A 20,254-nucleotide genomic window follows, 5' to 3' on the forward strand; every position below is an offset into this window, starting at 1 on the left:
ACAGCCAGGAACCCCGCAGCCCCAACTCAGAAGGCAGAGACAGACACAATCGAGTCTGTCCTGAAGACGTTAAAATCTCTCATGAGGGCCAATCAGGGAAAGGGAGCAGCCATCAGTGGTGCTGCAGCCCCTTCGCCCACCTCTGCCTCCCCACAAGGACTGGAAAGAAAGGGGTTTAAAGTCAACCCCAAACAGGCAGCTGGGAGTGAGCCTGAGAATAGGAATCCTCAGCCCACAGTAGGTATAAGTTCACAGGCAAGTGCGGTGGCTTGTGTGGGGGGAGGAGCCATCCCTGGGCAGAGTAAGCTGTTTAAGCCAGGGAACAGGGAAGGAGAGTTCTGGGACCCCTGTAGAGCAGGTCCAGTAGCAGAAATCCTGGACAAGGGAGGCACACAGGGAATAGTTTTGGCCCCAGACCAAAAGCAGGTCCAAGTCCAAAATTCCCCATTTAAAGCCACTCGGGGAAGGGAACATGAGTTTGCCCACCAGACAAGTTCAAGTTCACAGCCTGTAAAGACAGGTGCTGTGGCTTGTTTTCAGGGTAAAGTTGTCCAGCCCACAAATTGGGACACCTCCCTACCCCAGTGGGACCTAAATTTTGGTAAAAGTTCGAATTTGAAATGGTTAGGTGGCTTAGGAACAGAGAAACAGCAGCCTGGGATCAGAAATCTGCAGGCTGCTGCCACTCCATCCACTGAAACTGTTTGCGCAGGCGCGGTTCCCCAGCCCGTACCCCCAGCGGATCCTCCTCAGCTTTCCCGCGCAGGCGCGGTCGCGCGCCTGAGGGGAGAGTTTTACCAACAGGAGGTCGACGCAGGCGCAGCCGCGCGCCCGAGGGAAAAGGTTCCCCAACACCGAGTTCGCGCAGTCGCGGACCCGGAACCCCCAGCGGCTCTTGCTCGGTTTTCCCGCGCAGGCGCACCTGCCTGTTGGAAGCCAGAGGCTTCACAGCCTGTGCCGCGGGACTCCGGGGAGGAGGTTTGCGCAGGCGCGGCCGCCTGCTTGGATACAGAGGCTTCACAGCCTCTGCCGTGGGACAAAGGGGAAGAGGTTTGCGCAGGCGCGGCCGCCTGCTTGAAGACAGAGGCTTCACAGCCTCTGCCGCGGGACTCCGGAGAGGAGATTCGCGCAGGCGCACTCGCCTGTTTAAAGGGACCAGCTTCCCAGCCAGCCTCTAGAATGGTTCCCCCCATGATGTGGGACCCTGGGGGGGGGGCAGGGATAGCAATCCCTCTTGCAGGAGACATAGGGAGGGAGCTGACACCAGGTTTTGGATCAGGAGAGAGAGATTTGTACCAGCAGGCTTCCCGATATATTATACAGTGCGGGCTATTTGGACATGGGGGAGAAGGTTGCCAGCCAGCTAGGGCTGTGCCCCAAGCTCAGGGTCCGCCAGCCAAAGTTTCCCCCACAGAGACGCCCCTCAGAAGGTCTCTTCGGGTGCCCCAGCCCAAGAAAGCATGGTCACCCACTTTACAGTGGAGTAAGGCAGACTCCCGAGCCAGGAAGAAGCCAAAGAGCAGGGGTCCCCACTCAACAGCCAGAAGCTGCGAGGGACCAGCAGCAGGAGGCAGTCCAGCTTCGCTGCAGCCAGCAGCAATCTGCGACGGGGCCAGAGATTAGCCTGGCCGCCCGAAGACGGGCGGCATTTGTATTATAGCTGTGTATTGATTGCGTTTTGATCGTAGCGTGCTTTTAAGATGTATTTTAAGTTTAGAATGTTTCCAAATGTTTTGAGTTTAAGTGTAAGTTTAAGTTTACAAGTGTGTCAAATGTTTGTGTTTTGGTCCGAGGTCGAGGGACCCGACCAAGCCTCCACCTGAAGCAGCAGGTCAGGGAGAGACCTGGCTGCATGTCCTTTTATGTTTTGCAGGAGAATGGATGAAAACCAAGGAGCAGCCCTGTTCGCCCAGCCCAAGCTGGGCATCAAATGAAGTTATGGGGATCACCTCACCACAGGATGAATCCAGGAGACCCCGCAGCGATCTTTGGGAAAAACCGGACAGGGTCCGGAGGAACTTGCCTACTCCTCCTACGGGGAGGAAATGGCCCCAGCTGGGTGGGGCACGGCCCCCAACCCAGCACTATCCTGACTAAAGTTCACTTGCGGGAGACCTTGCTGTTGAGGAGTCATTGTGGGGAAGTGTGGGCGCCTGGTCAGATAAGGACGCGTTCCCCGGGAGTGGGTGATGATGGCCCGGGAAAGATTGGATAGGGGAGGGGGAGACCCAAGAGTCACGTGGGTGCATTCGGGGGAGGGAGGAACTCACCCGGGGGCCCGCGGGAAACATGAGGAGTACCCTGCCTCCACAAAGGGACAAGGGAACGGCTCGGGGCTGGTGGAGCGGACTGTTGGGGAAAATCCATTCTGTGAGTTTTTTAAGTTTAAGACCATTAAAGGGGGGGGGGTGGAAGGAATATTTACTGCCCGGGTGGGAGGAGCATTACCCACTCGAGTTTCGCGACCCATCATTGGCACGGGATGATCGGGGTTCATTTAAGCATGTTGTTTAATGATTTTTGTATTTTGTGTTGCAGCCCCAAGTTGAGCAGAGGCGTCGGATCCTCTCCGTGCTTGGGACCAGTTTGTGACAACTCCAAGTTGAGCAGAGGCGTAGGACCCTCTCCGTGCTTGCGATAACTTTTGAGTACATTGTGTAACTAAGATTGCAACATTTTGTAATAACTTATAATGTAAAAAGTTTGTAAATTTGGATTACATTGTATAATTTTACAAGCGTATAGGGGTATGAGAACCCTTATTGAAAATTGATGTATCTGTAAGATGCCTACCGTACCACGGTTTTGGTTTTCTCGAATTTTGAGGGGAATAGACGGGACGGGGATCAGTGGCAGATAGCTATTAGGTAAATACAGGGGATGGTTGTTTGTGAGGGGGTCAGAGAATTTTGCTCACTCCTTTGAGTCGATACTACAATCAAGTTTGAAGTATCAAAAGGGGGGAATGTAAGAGTTTCGCAAAATTCCCCTGAAAACAAGAGAAACATTGGTCCACATCGTGGATGAAGATTTATGTGTTTTTGAATTGCCTCTGGGTCAGATCAATGTTTTGAAGCATGCTCAGAGCCACGAAAGACTGCTGGACTGGACTACAACGGAGTCGAGGAAATTCGTGGAAGTATTCACACACATTGAGAAGGAACATCTTTTAAGGCTTGTGCTTTTGAGCCCGGTCAAACACAGAGGTTTACAGCTTGTAATGTGTTTGTGTGAAAGACCTGGCAATCAAACCAGGGAGGTCAGGAGTTGCCTACTTGACCCGAGGTCGATTATGGCTGGCTATGTTTAAACAAGCAATTCAGCAACCAATCACAGTCCTTTTGTTTGTGTACTGGATCCCAGACAGAGCGGCAGCAGCAACAGGTATAAAAGATAGCTACTGAGAAGCTATCGGGTCTCTTTTTTTTACTTCGCTGGATCACAGGTGAGCAGAGTGTTCTGACTCCTCAAACAAGACAACCTAGCAAGGAGTTTGGGGTGGTGATTTAAGGGAATTGCTAAGATTGTTTAAATAACATTGTAGCCATTGTATCCCTCGTTTTTGCCATGTGTACCCCCTTGTTATATACTTTTGTTGCATTTACTATGTTCGTGTGGTATAGTTTATATTTGATTATGGTTCTTTAGTTTAATAAATTTTGACTTTGCTCATATCCAAACAAATTGTCCGCTTTAACATCATTAATTGTAAGTCCTCCAGTCAGAACTGAAAGGTGGGGTAGCGATTCGGAACCGCTGTTAAAATTGGTTTACAGTGCAGCAGGCAAAAAGGCTGCTGGCCAGGTATGTTACCATAAACCAGGTAATAGATGCCCCCCCTACAAAACCTCGCAGGCTTTCGTGGACCAGTTATGGCCGGTGTACCGGAGGGCCTGTCCGGGGACGCCAAACCGGGTGTTCCTGAACGGGGATCCCCTGGCCCATTGGCTCCATTGCCTGGTGGCGAACAGCTTGCCACAGGTCCAGGCCAAGGCAGAAGTCTGGTACGACCCCAAGAACCCCCAGATCACCGAACTTACGGTGATCAGACAGTTGACTCTAGCCTATAAAAACGGTAGGGGAACCGATGCACACCCACCTAAGGGGAAGGTGCATGAGGTAAAACCCGGACTGGGTACGAAAGAGTGGCACCAGGAAGGGAATAGCCCCCCCCAACAGAAAGACGAATTGGTACAGGTGCAGGAAGGATGGTCACTGGTGGAAGGAGTGCAAAAACCCTTGGAAAGACAACAAGGGAAAGAATTCCACAGCCCCAGCCCAAAAGGCGGGGGCAGAAATCCCTCCCGCAGAGGTCGAGTCATTTTTGGACGCCATGAGGTCCATATTGACTGGCCAAGGGAGAGTAGCAGCCACTACCGGTGCTCTGACCCCGTCAGCCCAATCCAACCCACAGCCCTGACTAGAACCAGCGCATCCTATCGACCTGTGTCCCCTTGAAAACTATGAGGGGAACAGGCCCTGTGTTAAGATGCGGGTAGAGCCGGTGCAGGGGAGATATACGGTGGACACTGGAGCTTCCAGCACGGTGGTCCATTCGGAAGACCCGACCAATCCACCCAGGACTAACGAGGCCCCATTTAGCCTAATGGGAGCCATAGGGAACGAGCAGGCTGGGGAAATGGCCAAACTTTTGGCCATAGTTTTAGGATCCCTCCCTACTAAGTGGGAGGATAACCAAAGGACCAACGAGGTGACCAAGCAGGGGGACAGGGAAGGAGAGTTCTGGGATCCCTGTAGGGCAGGCCCGGTAGCCGCAGTCCGGGACAAGGGAAGCACACAGGGGGTAGCTTTAGACCCGGACCTAAAGCAGGTCCAAGCCCAAGATCCCGTCTGTAAGGCCATCCCGGTAAGGGAAGAGAACGGGGTGTCCCTAGAAGGCCCATTTGGGGCAGCGGACGAGGTTTTAAAACAGGCTGCTGGTTATATTAATCAGTGCAAACTGTTTATACCTGAAAGAGGAAAACAGCCAGTTGGGGTAAGGTCTGAGGATAAAAATCCTCAGCCTGCAGCAGGAGCAAGTTCACCGACTGCACAGGCAGGCGCTGTGGCTTGCTTAAAGGGAGGGGCCATCCCGCCCATCGATTGGGACACTCCCCCACTCTTCTGGGCTCCAGATGAGGAGGGACCTGAGGGTGAAGACCCTGCCCCCCAACCCAGGTGTAGAGGAGGAGGGACCTGAGGGTGAAGACCCCGCCCCCAACCCAGGTGTAGCGGAGGAGGGACCTGAGGGCGAAGACCCCACCCCGGACCCAGTTGTGGGACCTGGGGGCAAAGACTCTCAGCCTGTAGCAACAGGCTGCAAAGAGTTACCTGCCCCTAGCCCAGTTTCAGGAGCGGTCAAGCCTAAGGGGAAAGATCCCCTGCCACCGGCAGTGGTAAGCCCACAGGCCGCACCGGAGGGGACAGCGGTTCGGGTTAAAGGCCCATCGGCCAAGAAAACCCCACCCGCCAAAGCCCCAGAAGGTCTCCACAGATGCCCCAACCCAGGAAGCCATGGCCACCAACTCCCCAGCTTAAAGGGACAGCCTCCCGAGTCAAGGGGAAGTCAAAGGACAGAGGTCCCCAGCTAGCCGCCACGGGCGACGAGGGACCAACAGTGCAGGACGGTGCGGCCACGCCGGAGGAAGCGGTGTGCCGCAGCCCAACCAGGAATTAGCCTGGCCGCCCGGAGATGGGCGGCGGATGTATGTAGTTTAGGTAATGTAAGGTTATTGTTAATTTTAAGTTTTAGCTTAAGTTCGGGTGTTTTAGCTTAAGTTAAGTAAGGTGATGGGTAGTTTTAGATACGTAATAATCTGCTAAGAGTGTGTATTTGAGTCGAGGCCGCAAGGCTCAACTATGCTTCACCCAAGCCAGAGAATCTCTTGGGGACCTGGCTGTATGTTTTTGTATCTGTTGCAGAAAGACCATCGGGATAAAGGGGATCGTAATCCCACTTGCCCTGATGGGACTGAGCCTGGGAAAGAGGGGCGACGTAGAAGACTCTCACATCTACGGGTGCTCAGGGGATAGAGCGCCGATAGCAACCGATGGAAGCGACGAATGGGATGCAGAGGAGACCGCCGTCTACGTCCACGAGGGAAGGTGGCCAGGATGGCTGGGGTCCAATTCATCTCAGTACTCCAGCCAAACCAGATTCACGTAGGGGGAGGCCTCCCTCCTGTGCCCCAGGGTACGGGTCGTTACCACAAGGGTCAGCATCACCGTAGGATACCAGGCCCTATTAAAGCACATGTTCAGGAAGTTTTATGAGTTCGATTTCACCAATGTCGACAAAACCGAACTGTACACCACACACCGCGAGTTTTTGGATAATGCAGGGAGACAAAGAAGGGGAGTGTGGAATGATGCTTTTACTGCGTTTAATACTGGGTCCTCTGTCATCAACAGTCTGGATGACATAGAGCTGCAGACCCAGATAAACGGTTTTAAAACACAGTTAAGGAAGATATTACTGGACGAGAACCAGATAGTGAGCTTGGAGTTGCATGAGGACCAGGCCATGATGGTCCATTTAAAGGAGATTATAGTGGAGTTGGAGAAGCATGCAAAGATGGTAAATGCCCTCATAAGGGAGAACAGAAATGCTTCGGACCAGGCTGCACAGAACGAGGTGTGCGTGTTATACGGGGCGTGGTTACTGCGTGAGAGCCGCTGTAATCTGGAGGATTTAAAACACGGTTTATTCCCCTCCTGGATCAGCAACAAACACCTTGCAGCCCACCATCCATTTGAGAATGCATTAAGCCCATGCCAACTCCGGCTAGCTTCCGAAGCCTACCCAGTCCCAGTGGATTGTGGATGGTCCAACCACACGATCATGGGAGGAGTAGTTAGGATGCCGGTCATGGGTGGGACAGCCCGACCCGCACCGGTATACAGGGTAGAGAACATTGTAGTCATTCAAGGGGGTGCACACATTCGTTTCACAGTGGTCCCACCTTATGTCATAAAGTGGGAGCACGCTATGACAGATACTGACCTCTCAGGGTGCCGGAGCTGGGGAGCACACATAATACTGTGTCCCCAGCACTTGAATGCCTATTCAAAACCGCAGTGCGGGTTCAGAGCTGCTGGCGCGAAACCTATAAATTGTACCATGGAGGCAATGGCACAAGGCCATGTTCCCCTGCAGGTAGCATATATAGGAGGTGGGACATACTGTGTCACCACAGGCACGTCCCACTACCAGCATGGACAGCATAGCTGGTGTCCGGTTAGTGACTGCAGTTTCTGTTTTAAACCCGAGGCAGAAGTTCAAGTGGCCGAGGAGCGAATTGTCCCCATTCCTGAACCCTCCACTGTTCACCTCACTGTGAAAGAGAATTTTACCAACCTGCAGAAGTATGTAGCGCATTTTGGCTATGAAGTTCCCCCTCTCCCAGAACCTCACCAAAATACTCAAAGCCGTTATAGTTTCATAGAAATATTTTTACACTCTAGAGCAGAAAACAGTAGAGCTAGGGGCTAAGATATTGGATATTGTGATTCCACCCTGGTGGAACATTTTCAATAACATAGAGGTCCCTTTGTGGATCAGACTGGCTTCCCACATTATCGTGGTTTGCCAGTTAGGGATAGTGTTGTATCTAGTCTGCATCCAGTGCAAGGGAAAAGGTCAGATGCTAGAATTCCGAAACCAGAGGATCTGGAAGAAACATTATGTGAAGGTGGAGGGAGATATGCCTGTTTGAGTTTTTTTTCCTTGTATTTTTCATTGAAGATTGTTGTTTTTTGTGTTTGTTGTTTTTAATAAAGATTTTTTTTTTTTTGCGACGCGTTGTTAATAAAGATGTATGTCTACCAAGTGGTGCAGGGGTGTTGGACACCCTCCATGCTTGGATGTGTGTAAAAGACTGTAATTGTTTTATGTATGTTTATGTACACTACATTTTCACGGAATGGGAAGTGCATGTGTCGTGGGCATACTAGATAAGTAATTACAGGGGAAGGTTGACTATGGAGGGTCAGAAATTTTGCTCACCTTGTAAGGATGAAATTTCAAGCAAGTTTTAGTATCACAGGAGGGAGTGTAAGGTTCTCAAAATTCCCACATTCCCCCAAGGTTATTAATAAAAGGGACCCTGCATGGACAATTTAAAAAGGGTACCGAAAAGATGGCGTCCGCACCTCGTGACCAAAAGCCTGTAAGATTTTACAAGCTTGGACTCTGCAGCACAGAACAGGCAGTTTTGGGAAATCAAAACTTAAAATGCATTTCTGCGAAAAGGAGTTTTTGTGTTTAAAAAGCCAGATAGCTAGGCAAACATTGCATATGCATTTTTGTCAGATCGAAACAGAACAACCCAGTTAGGCCTAAGCATAAGGCCATTAGTTTGTCCGCATAAATAATTGGAAACAGCTCAAGGAAGCCACCAAAGCTGCACAGGCCAATTAAAATGCATTAATGACAATACAGCCCGGACATCGGGGCCATTAGGTGCGATAAACGGCCGTCTAAAGTCAGTTAGTTTAGATTGGTATAATCGTTTAAAACAGCCATCCAAAAGTCAAACAATAGACTGACCTGATTTGGCGCGCAGATAAGGGTTTTCCTATGGGAGTATAAGTATAGGCCCATTGGTAGCCACGTTGCTCTTGGCTTTTGGTGCTTCTTCTGCTGCTTCGTCTTGCTAGCTGGCTTGCTAGCGCTCCTGCGCTTGCCACCTAGCCACTGCCCGTGGCTCTTCCCCAAATCCATCAGGGATGCCGGCACAGCACCAGGCGAACACAGGCAGGCCAGGCTGGGCCAGGCGACGAGACGAGACGAGACAAGACGAGATGAGATGAGATGAGATGAAATCAGAGGAAATGATTTCGAAGAAGATTGAAGAACGCTTCGAATAATCCGGCCTTCAATCCAGCTTACGTCCGACTATCTTCACGCAATATTCAACCGCCACCCAAAGAAGAAGAACCATCACCCCTGTGAGGTAAAGTACCCAAGCAAAGACTTTAATCTCGGGGTACTTTACCAGGACAACGCCCTTGCCACGCCCTGAGACCACATGATGACGGCAAGCTCCAGTGAGCACAAAGAGCGAACCCCAAAACCCCACAACCGTTATAACTCAGCAGATTTTGACTTGGTGAGCATGAATTCCTGGCCCCTCATAGCTTAATAGAGTTAGGCATTATAGGTGGGATAAGGGTTAAGGGATTGTTTTAATGTATGTTGTTCCCTCGATGTGCCATGTGTTCCCCATTCCCATTTGAATATATTCTTTTGATAAGCCTGTAACTACCTAGTGACTTTTTTCCAGTATTTGTAATTCTTATTTCTGTTTCAATAAAATCTATCTTGGTTTTCTCACATCCAAACCACTTGACTACTCATTTTTCTGTATCACCGCCTGTACCTAAGTCCGGTTTCGAGGACCCAGGGGTGTGGGAGCGATTAGAACCGCTCCCAGGCAGTCAGGGGCATAACTGACTGGGCACGCGCCATCCCCTACACTATCCTCTTATAATAATATTTCACAGCAAACAAGCTCCAGATTTAAGAACTTCCATGTTAAAGACAGCCGTTAGTGCTCTTGGGTGTGAGACAGAAAACCAAATTTCACAGGTGATTGGTCTTATTTTGGTTAGTGAGTGAGTTTTATATTAGTGAGTGAGATAGAACAAGTCCAGCAAACTATAGACCAATTAGCTGAACGTCGTGGTAGGAAAGATAATGGAATCCTCACTGAAAGATGTAATAGAAAATCATCTAGAATCTGAAAATATAATGAAGAATAGTCAGCACTGATTTCAAAAGGGAAGGTCATGCTTGACCAACCTTACTGAATTCTCTGAAGTAACAGAAAGGGTAGACAAGGGGAATTCAGTAGACGGAACATATTTGGATTTCCAAAAGGCCTTCGGTAAAGTACCACATAGTAGACTCGTGACTAAGGTCAGAAGATGTGGAGTCAGGGGACGAGTAGCAGAATGGACAGCAAGCTGGCTACAGGACAGAAAACACAGAGTAGGGGTTAAAAATAGTTACGCAGATTGACAAAAGGTGTAAAGTTGTGTTCCACAAGGATCGGTGCTGGGACCACTGTTGTTCACCATTTACAGATACCATTTGGACTCGGGAATTGGAAGTACAATTTCAAAATTTGCGGATGACACCTGTTGTGTCCGTGTATAATTAAGACACAGACTGCAGGAGAACGGTGTAACAGGTGTTTACTGAACTTGGGGTACACTGGAACTAACTGTACAGATTACTACTCAGTGTTATATACAGGTGTGGTCACTGCCGGTACTGCAGTATACAGGAGCTGCAAAAGATAGTTCCTCCCTTAAAGGTACATACATTACAATTCCTCCTCTTTTAGATTAACAGTACCATAACACATTTAACAATTAAATACCAAACTATTTACAGTTACAATTTTTAACAATACACATTAGCTGAAAACAATCTCTTTATATATTCAGTCTTTGGGGAGGCTTCCTGATCCTTTCTGGATAGCGCCTTTCCCAAGTGTCTTGCTCTTTTGGCGGAGGCAATTCTGGCCCCTTATCGTCGGTTGGTTCATCAGCTTCCGATGCTACTGTTTCTGAGGTAGATGCAACATGTATGTCGGGTTCATCACCAGGTACGTATGGGTGAGGCATGGTGTTGACTTGTTCCCATGACTCTAGGATCTGGTCAGCATGGCATCTCACAATGCTCTCCCCAACGTCCACTGTGTACATTAGTGGCCCCTGCCGTGTGCATATCGTTCCTGGCTGCCATTTTTCTGTTCAGTAGTCGCGGGCCAAGACTGGTTGCCCTACATTGAAGCTCCTTGTTGGCTTCTCATGGATGTGCTGGAATTGCTTATTCTCAAAATCTCGTCGTACGTTTGGTCTGAGCAAATCCAGGCGAAATCTTAACCTTCGGTTAAGGAACATCATGGCTGGGGCCTGGTTGGTGACTGCATGTGTCGCATTCCGGTAGGCAAACAGGATTGTCCACCTTGTGCTGCAGCGGAATGTTGTCATTGTACATAGCCTTTATTGCCTTTTTAAAGGTTTGTACGAACCTCTCAGCCAATCCATTTGTGGCTGGATGATACGGGGCGGCTGTGTAATGCCTTACCCCATTCTTTTTCAAGAACCTCCGGAACTCTTCGGACACAAACTGTGGTCCGTTGTCGGAGCAAATCTGTTCTGGCAAGCCATTCCTGGCAAAAATGGTCCGTAGGACTGCAATAGTTTTCTCCGTGGTGGTGGAAGACATTTTGATGACCTCAGGCCATTTCGAGTGCGCATCCACGGCTATTAAAAACATTGAGTCCATGAATGGACCAGCAAAATCAATAAGTACCTGTTGCCATGGAGATGAGGGCCACTCCCATGGGTGTAGAAGGGCCTGTGGTGGTGCATTTTTGGACTTTCTGACATCCTGTGCAGCTCTTGGTCAGGTCCTCGATTTCATTATCGATTCCCGGCCACCACCCAAACGCCCTGGCTAGGCTTTTCATTTTTACCCCTCCCAGATGACCCTCATGAAGCTCATTGAGCATTCTATCCCTCAACTTGGGTGGAATTACCACTCGGGATCCACACATCAAGGTCCCCCGGCACACTGACAGCTGTTCTCTCCTTGTCGAGAATGCTGGCAACAGTGAGTCGCCATGTGCTGGCCATCCCTTCACCGTCAAATCATATACCCGAGAGAGTGTTGGGTCATTTCGGGTTTCCTTTTCGATACACACGTTTGTTACTGGTAGGTATTCGACTATAGTCGAATGGAATATTTCGACAGAATCCACTGCAGGTGCTTCTTCCACAGTAGGCAGTGGCAGGCGTGATAGCCCATCAGCGTTTCCATGCTGTTTCGTGCCCTTATACTCAATATCATAGTGGTGCGCCCCTAGAAAAAGTGATCACCTTTGTAGCCGTTGTGCAGTCATCACTGGAACGCCCTTCTTTGGGTTAAAGATGGAGACAAGAGGCTGGTGATCAGTCAGCATGGTGAATTTCTGCCCGTGCAGATAGTGATTAAACTTCTTCACCTCCCACACTAGGCTGAGGGCCTCCCTGTCAACCTGGGCGTAGTTACGCTCGGCTGAGGTTAATGAATGTGACGCAAAGGCTATTGGCCTCTCTGAGCCATCAAAGAATTTGTGCGACAGCACCGCTCCAATGCTGTAGGGTGACGCGTCACATGCCAACCGAATTGGTAGTGCTGGATTGTAATGGGCCAATACCTCTTTTGAAGTATTAGGGTTTTGCTTTTCTGGAAAGCATGTCTACATTCGTCACTCCACTTCCATGGCACTCCAGTTTGCAGTAGGATGTTCAGTGGGTGTAGTATTGTAGAAAAATTTGGCAAGAACTTATGGTAGTAGTTTACCAGCCCGAGGAACGACCTCAGTTGTGACACGTTTTCTGGTGCTGGAGCCTTGACTGCTGCCTCAATCTTCTCTGGGGACTTATGTAACACCTCTTCATCAATAACGTGGCCACAATACGAGATTTGTTTTCTGAAAAACTCGCATTTGGGGCGGTTGGCTCTGAGCCCATATTCCTGTAATCTAGTGAGCACCTGCTCCAGGTTGGCAAGGTGATCACTGTCATTTTCGCCCATAACCAGGATGTCGTCCAAATAACACTGGGTCCCTGGGATCCCTTGCAGGACTTGTTCCATTGCCCTCTGCCAAATAGCCAGAGCTGATGCTACCCCGAATACCAGCTGGTTGTATTGGTAGAGACCTTTATGAGTGTTGTGAGGTATTTTTTTGATGCTTCCTCTACCTCCATTTGCAGGTACGCTTGGGCCAGATCAATCTTAGTGAAGCGTTTCCCTCCAGATAGTGAGGCGAAAATATCTTCAATCCGCGGAAGTGGATACTGTACGGTGTGAAGGACTGGGTTCACAGTTACCTTAAAGTCCCCACAGATGCGAACCTTCTTTGGTTCCCCAGGCGTGCTGCTCAACGACTTTTTCATTACAGGAACGATGGGTGTAGCCCACTCGCTCCAGTCTACTTTGGACAGAACACCTGAACGTTCCAGACTCTCCAGCTCTGCTTCGACGGCTGGGCGGATCGCATAAGGTACCGGTCTGGCCTTAAAAAATTTTGGGTTTGCGTTTTCTTCAATTTTAAACATTGCAGTTATGCCTTTTAGTGTTCCAAGTCCTTGCTGGAACACTTCTTTCACGTCAGTTAGTATCTTTGACAGTCACCCATGTGTGACGTCATCATCCTTTTTATCAGCCACCGTCAGTGCCTGAATGGAATGCCAATCCAGTTGCATTTTCCAGATCCATTCACGTCCCAGTAATGGTGGTCCTCCATCTTGTAATACATCTGTGTTTCCTTACCGTTATATATAACGGACACCCTTATTTTTCCTTTGGGGTAGACTTTTTGCCCTGTGTACGTCTTCAAAATAATTTTTGTGTCTCTCAAGTGTATATGTGAGAATAGTCGCTCGTAGTCCCGTCGGTTTATGACTGTTAGGGCTGATCCTCTGTCCAATTCCATCTTTACCTGGGCTCCTGCTATCATGAGAGTGACCCAGATGGTTCGGTGATCCTCCGTTGCAATCACATTATGTAGCTTCAGACAACTCAGTCCCCTGCTTTCGGAGTTGTTATCACTCTTTTGGTCGTCTGAACTATTCTCCGTCATCTTATGTACCTTCTGGTACTTTTCGTTAATAGGTTTTTTATTGTTGTTTTTCTTTCCCGACCTGCAGACTCATGCTATGTGTCCTACTTTCCCACACTGTCTGCACACTTTATCCTTAAACCAGCAATCCTTCTGGTCGTGGGTTGTTCTGCCGCAGCGATAGCACTTCTCTGTTCCATATGCCATTTCATTGGTGCTATATTCTTGCGGTCTCTGTTGTATTTCTGCAGCGCCCCGTGCTGCTGCTTCATATGATACCGCAACGCTGAAAGCCTTTTCCAGCGTAAGGTCCTTTTCTGATAACAGCCGTTTCTGGGTTCCTTCACTCTGGAGCCCACACACAAACTTATCCCTTAAGGTATCTGCCAGTCCTGCTCCAAACTGGCAGTGTTTCGATAGTTTGCGCAGTTCCGTTAAATAATCAGCATTGCTTTCATCTTTATGCTGGTTTCGTCTATGAAACTTGAATCTTTCTGCTATCAGCAGCGGTGTAGGGTTTAGATGTTCCTGTAATATAGTTACAATATCTTCAAAACTCTTTCCCATTAGTTTAGTCGGGGTTATTAGATTCCGTAATAGACCGTACGTCCTCGCACCCATTAGATTCAACAATACCAACGCTTTCTTTTCATCGGACACCTCATTCGCCTGGCAGTGCACCTCTGTCCGTTCAACATATGTAGCCCAATCTTTGACTTCATTGTCAAATGCGGTGATACTGCCACTCTTCGGCATCTTGGGTGTGGTTTAAAATGGCATCTCCCAATGGCTTAAAATGGCGCCTCCCGCGCTTTCCTTCTTCCCCCGCTGCTGCCAACGCCGCTCCGGGCAGTTCTCGTGGTAATGGCGGCGCCCTGTGGATTTCGCGTGCTTCTCCTGCGCTGCTGCCAACGCCGCTCTCGGCGGTCCTCATGGCAAATGGCAGCGCCTCGCGGTTTTCTGCGCGTCTCTCTCTCCCTCTCTTCAACGCTGCCCGGCTCCTGAACACCGGCTGCGCCCTGTGCGCTCCACCCTCTCTCTCTCTCTCCCCGTTGACGCTGCTCGGCCCTTTACTATGCCGCTCGGTCGGGCTCTAGCCCGCCGCTGTCCGGGAAGTGTCAGCGCACTACCTGTTGCCAGCCCAATTTGCTGGACCACCTCGACTGGAAAACCAAGCCTGGCTCTCGACAGTCTCCCCCGCGATTCTCGAATCTCCGCTGGATCACTGGGCGGTTGCCCGTGGTCGACGCCCGAGTCTCTGGCCTTGACCTCCAAGCCACTGATCTTCAGGAACGAATCCCCGGGAGGTGATGCAGAGTTGCAGGTAGGTTCGACTTGCTCGTCGCCACTGTTGTGTCCGTGTATAATTAAGACACAGACTGCAGGAGAACGGTGTAACAGGTGTTTACTGAACTTGTGGTCACTGCCGGTACTGCAGGTGTGGTCACTGCCGGTACTGCAGTATACAAGAACTGCAAAAGATAGTTCCTCCCTTAAAGGTACATACATTACAACACCTAATTGGGGGTATAGTTAATACCGAGAAGGACCGCGATAAAATACAGAAAGCAATTAATAAACTTGCAGAATGGGCGTGTAATTGGCAAATGAACTGCAATATAGGCAAGTGTGAGGTGGTACATTTTGGTAGGAAGAAAAGGAGGCCACATACTCCTTGGAAAATAAGTCTAAATGGGGAAGAGGAACAGAGGGATCTGGGGATGCCGGATACACAAATCACTAAAAGTAGTGACACAGGTTAATAAGGCCATAAAAACAAACAAAGCACTGGGGTTCATTTCTAGTGAATTGCGAGGCAGAGAAGTTATCTTAAACTTGTATAGAACCTTGGTTAGACCACACTTGGAGTACTGGGAACAGTTCTGGTCTCCATATTATAAAAAAAAGATAGAGGCTCTGGAGAAGGTGCACAATAGATTTACTAGAATGATACCAGAACTGAGAGGTTGTACCAATCAGGAAAGAGTGAACAGGCTGGGGCTCTTTTCTCTAGAAAAGAGAAGACTGAGGGGTGACCTGATGGAGGTCTTTAAGATTATGAAAGGGTTTGATAGACGTAGAGAAGATGTTTCCACTTGCAAGGGAGACCAGAACTAGGGGCCATAAATACAAGAAAGTCACTAATAAATCCAATAGTGAATTCAACAACAACTTACATTTATATAGTGTCTTTAACGTAATAAAACTTCTTTACCCAGAGAGTGGTGAGAACGTGGAACGCGCTACCACGTGGAGTGGTTGAGGTGAATAGTATAAATACATTTAAGGGGAAGCTAGATAAACACGAGGGAGAAAGGAATAGAATATGTTGATGGGCTTAGTCTACGAAGGGTGGGAGGAGGCTCGTGTGGAGCACAAACACCAACATGGACCTGTTGGGCCGAAAGGTCTGTTTCTGTGCTGTAAATACTCTGTAATTCAATGTAATATTCTAGGTTTTGATGGCACATCCTGCACGATCCTGAAGACAGTGTCAAAGAGGGACGAAGGAATCAAAAAACAAATAAATAAACAGCTACCGTTAAAAACTTCATGCTGCCCTGTTCACTCAGCTCTTGTTCAATATCCTGAACAGTGACTGAAAGCGATGAGATTTCCTCCGTCATCTTCTCAATCCTCCCCTTCATCTCCTGACTGTTTTTCTCTTTCTCCAGTTTCAGATCTTCCAACTCAATCCTCCCTTCCTCACGGAGAAACTGGTGAAGATTTTCAAATTCTGCTTTAATCTGTTTCTCTGTCTTTATGCCTTCGTTCTTTGTAAAAGAATAGTAAGATTGAAAAAACAAATGAGCATTTTAAAAAGGTTGTGCAGCCTGTGCAGTTCTCTTCATACAAGAATGTTTGAGAGAAAAACATTCCCTGCTGCAGTGAAATCCTGTTAATGGGGACCAGATGATAATTTATTCAGAAGAGGGAGCTCTAACTAAGGATCGAGCTGCTGTATTTTCTTTAACTCCGGTTTCACCAGCACAAGGGAAGTGTCTGTGCTAATTCAATGATTTGATAAATTGAGATTTTACTTTGGTAATGGACATTCAACGGTTCAAAGAAAAACAAATCGTGATTGGAAAATATACAACAAAGTGACATCAAATGTACCTGAATGTGGGCTAATGTTTCCACATAATCACTTTTTACAGCGTCACATTCCTTCTTCTTGTCCTGGACCGGCTTCAGTAAGGTTCGTAGTTCCTCCTGAACAAAGATCAGTTAATTTGTACATTTTTGTGCCATAAACAGCTGAAAATTAAATACCATCTTATTTAATCAATGAAAATGCTCAGCATTCATTCCCTCGAATATAGAAGATTAAGGAGTGATCTAACTGAGGTGTTTAAGGTGATTAAAGGAGTTGCGAGGGGAGATAGAGAGAAACTATTTCCTCTGGTGGGAGAGTCCACAAGGGGGCAGAACCTTAAAATGAAAGCCAGGCTGTTCAGGGGTGATGTCAGGAAGCACTTCTTCACACAAAGGGTAGTGGAAATCTGGAACTCTCTCCCCCAAAAAGCTGTAAGGCTGGGGGTCAATTGAAAAATTCAAAACTGAGATTGATGGCTTTATGTTAGCAAGGATATTAAGGGTTACAGAACCAAGGCAGCTAGATGGAGTTAAGATACAGGTCAGCCATGATCTAGCTGAATGGCAAAACAGGCTCGATGGGCTGAATGACGTATTCCTGCTCCTATGTACAGCTCTCAGACTTTTATGGGGCCTCTTTTTCTTCACATTCAGCAGTTTCTGAGATAGATTTTCAGCTTGCTGTCTGGCATAAAACTGACATTAGGGATCGTCCGCCCACTACAGCAACCACCTGATTCCATTTTCTTTGAGAAAAGAAAGCCTTGCATTTTGATGGCGCCTTTCACGACCACCAGACATCTCAAAGCACTTTACAGCCAATAAATTACTTTTTGGAGTGTAGTCACTGTTGTAATGTGGGAAATGCGGCAGTCAATTTGCGCACAGCAAGCTCCCACAAACAGCAATGTGATAATGACCAGATAATCTGTTTTTGTTATGTTGGTTGAGGGATAAACATTGGCCAGGACACCGGGGATAACTCCCTTGCTCTTCTTCAAAATAGTGCCATTGGATCTTTGACATCCAACTGAGAGAGCAGACGGGGGTCTTGGTTTAACATCTCATCTGAAAGACAGCACCTGCGACTGTGCAGCACTCCCTCAGTACTGGAGTATCAGCCTAGCTTTATGTGCTCAAGTCCCTGGAGTGAGACGTGAACCCACAACCTTCTGACTCAAAGGCGAGTGTGCTACCAGCTGAGTCACAGCTGACACTAATCATGAATCTGTGGTCTGAGATATGAAGTTAATGGAGAATTTGAGAGACTTCGTTTTATTTTAAGCTGATTTGAAGTACGGGCCATAAATTAACTCGACTATTACTGTACTCACTCTTGTTGAGCCCATGCTGTTGAAACCATTTCTCTTCTTACTAATAAACAACCATGCTGTAGATACCATTACACCCATGAGTCAATGCCACAGGAGTTCCACTGCTTTATAATACAATGTTAATCTAGTGAGTCGGCCATATCTCAAAGTGTTACATGTGTCACAGTCGAACGGGTCAAATCTCAAAATGTCCATCATACTCCTACCTGATTGGCTGAAATAACTACTCTCTGTTGTTAACCATGTTGATTTGCACAAGTATAGACAGGTAGGAGATTCGCCCAATCAGGAACTACCAATCCACCTAGAACCAACCAATGAGGTTGTTCTGTTTTTTCTCAATCCTACCAATCAGGACCAAGAAATTGCAACAAAATGAACCAATAAAAGTTACTCAAATCTTTCTTTACTGATGTCTTTTCACTGCCAGGTTGTTTCCTTAGCTACCCCAATAGATAGAGCTTAAAATTCGTGTTACTAGTAAATTCCCCGTATCAATGCCGAGAGCTGGTTGAAGATATCAGTGTTTTCCATTCGGAAGCTGGTGGTGGAATTGGGAGAAATAATTCAGAAACTCACCCCACAGAGCCTCCTAGTGTGCGGAGTCTGCAACTACATCACAACAATGCTGACAGGGCACTTTACAATGGGAAATGTAGACAAAACAATATAACCAAAAATGGTGATAATAGGAAGTAGGTTTGAGGACAGCCACTATGTGCCCTCCACAAGATTTTTAGTAATATATGGATACCTTGCATTGACTGCTGAAGGGGACCTATCCAAAACATTATAATCTGCCTTTGCTCTTTACAGATATTGACTGACTTGCTATTTATTTCTAGCATTTTCTGTTTTTATTATCAGTTCCATCATTCTACGTTGAAGTATTTTCTGTTGTTGATGGAGAGGGGGAGGTACAGTTTCTCTGTACAAGCCAAGTGCGTGACGTGGCGCACCTGAAATTCACAAAGATATAGTTAGCAAGCAATAGTTAAATTTACCCATAAATTGGCCCAACACCTGTTGGATGTCGATCCAGTAAGTTTTCTCCACGTAACCTCTCTCAGGGGCCTGGGTTTGAGTTTTGCTTTACTCATCTCTACTCTTGGTGTAGTTGTAGCTCGGTTTCCCCTCTGGTGTGGCTTCTGCTCGTATTGGTGCTCCTTTTGCAGCCATGACTGTGTGCCCTGATGTGCCGTTCTCTGGTTATCTGGTGTGACCACATCTACAATTGATGCCCCTGTTGTGGCCGTGGCAGTTTTTGCCCTTTGTCCTAACCTGTTGCACCAACATTGTTTTCAGCTGCTGGACTCTCTAATGGCTCTCTAAACCCAGCACTGTCAAACCGCAAATCCTTCACCCAGCGCTGCCACGTCTTGTGATCCCACTCTCTCAGTGTACAATATATCCTGTTACTCCCTGTGAACAACCTACACCAGGATCTTTACAGCACTACAGAGTGTGCCGTGCATTGAAAGGGCCGATCAATTTGTACTGATCTGTAAACTGGTTTTTAGAATAATGTGAAACTCTCACTTTCTTCTGTAACAACAATACAAACACAAGCCTGTGTTAAAGGGAAAGTATTTCAAAAATCCAAGCACTTTATCTAAATTACCCAGACTGTTGACCAATCCAAATCTACTGAAGTAAAATATTTATGGTCACTTTGTCTCTCAATTTGAAGAGTGCCAAAGCAGAAATTACAAGATAATTACAATAAGGGGATGATTCCAGTTGGGAGAGCTCAAGGCTGGAGGTCATGTATGTAAGATGGTCACTAGTAAATCCAATGGGGCGTGTTCAGGAGCGACTTCTTTACCCAGAGAGGGGTTGGGGTGTGGACCTCGCTCCTACAGAGAGGGGTTGCGGCGACAGGGTGAGAGGAGGCCCGTGTGGAGCATAAACCGGCATGGACCAGTTTTTTATTATTTGTTTTATGGGATGTGGGCATCGCTGGCAAGGCCAGCATTTATTGCCCATTCCTAATTGCCCTTGAGAAGGAGGTGGTGAGCTGCCTTCTTGAACCGCTGCAGTTCGTGTGGTGAAGGTGATCCCACAGTGCTGTTAGGGAGGGTGTTCCAGGATTTTGACCCAGCGACGATGAAGGATCGGCGATATACTTCTAAGTCAGGATGATGTGTGACTTGGAGGGGAACTTGGAGGTGGTGGTGTTCCCAGGCGCCTGCTGCCCTTGTC

General features: G+C 48.0%; 1 pseudogene across 1 annotated transcript in view; it reads right to left on the bottom strand.

Annotated features, from left to right (window-relative positions):
* Nucleotides 1–20,254, bottom strand: part of LOC147095980 (zinc-binding protein A33-like) — a 94,266-nt pseudogene that overhangs the window by 71,262 nt on the left and 2,750 nt on the right. Inside the window, exons 2-3 of the transcript XR_015074843.1 lie at nt 16,740–16,835; nt 16,160–16,393 (exon numbers count right to left, since the gene is read on the bottom strand). The product of XR_015074843.1 is annotated as a zinc-binding protein A33-like (transcript). The remainder of the gene's footprint in view (nt 1–16,159; nt 16,394–16,739; nt 16,836–20,254) is intronic.

Source organism: Somniosus microcephalus, unplaced genomic scaffold (assembly GCF_052327205.1).
Source record: "Somniosus microcephalus isolate GS21.2 unplaced genomic scaffold, FLI_Smic_1.0 unresolved_chr1, whole genome shotgun sequence".
NCBI classification, from domain to species: Eukaryota; Metazoa; Chordata; class Chondrichthyes; order Squaliformes; family Somniosidae; genus Somniosus; species Somniosus microcephalus.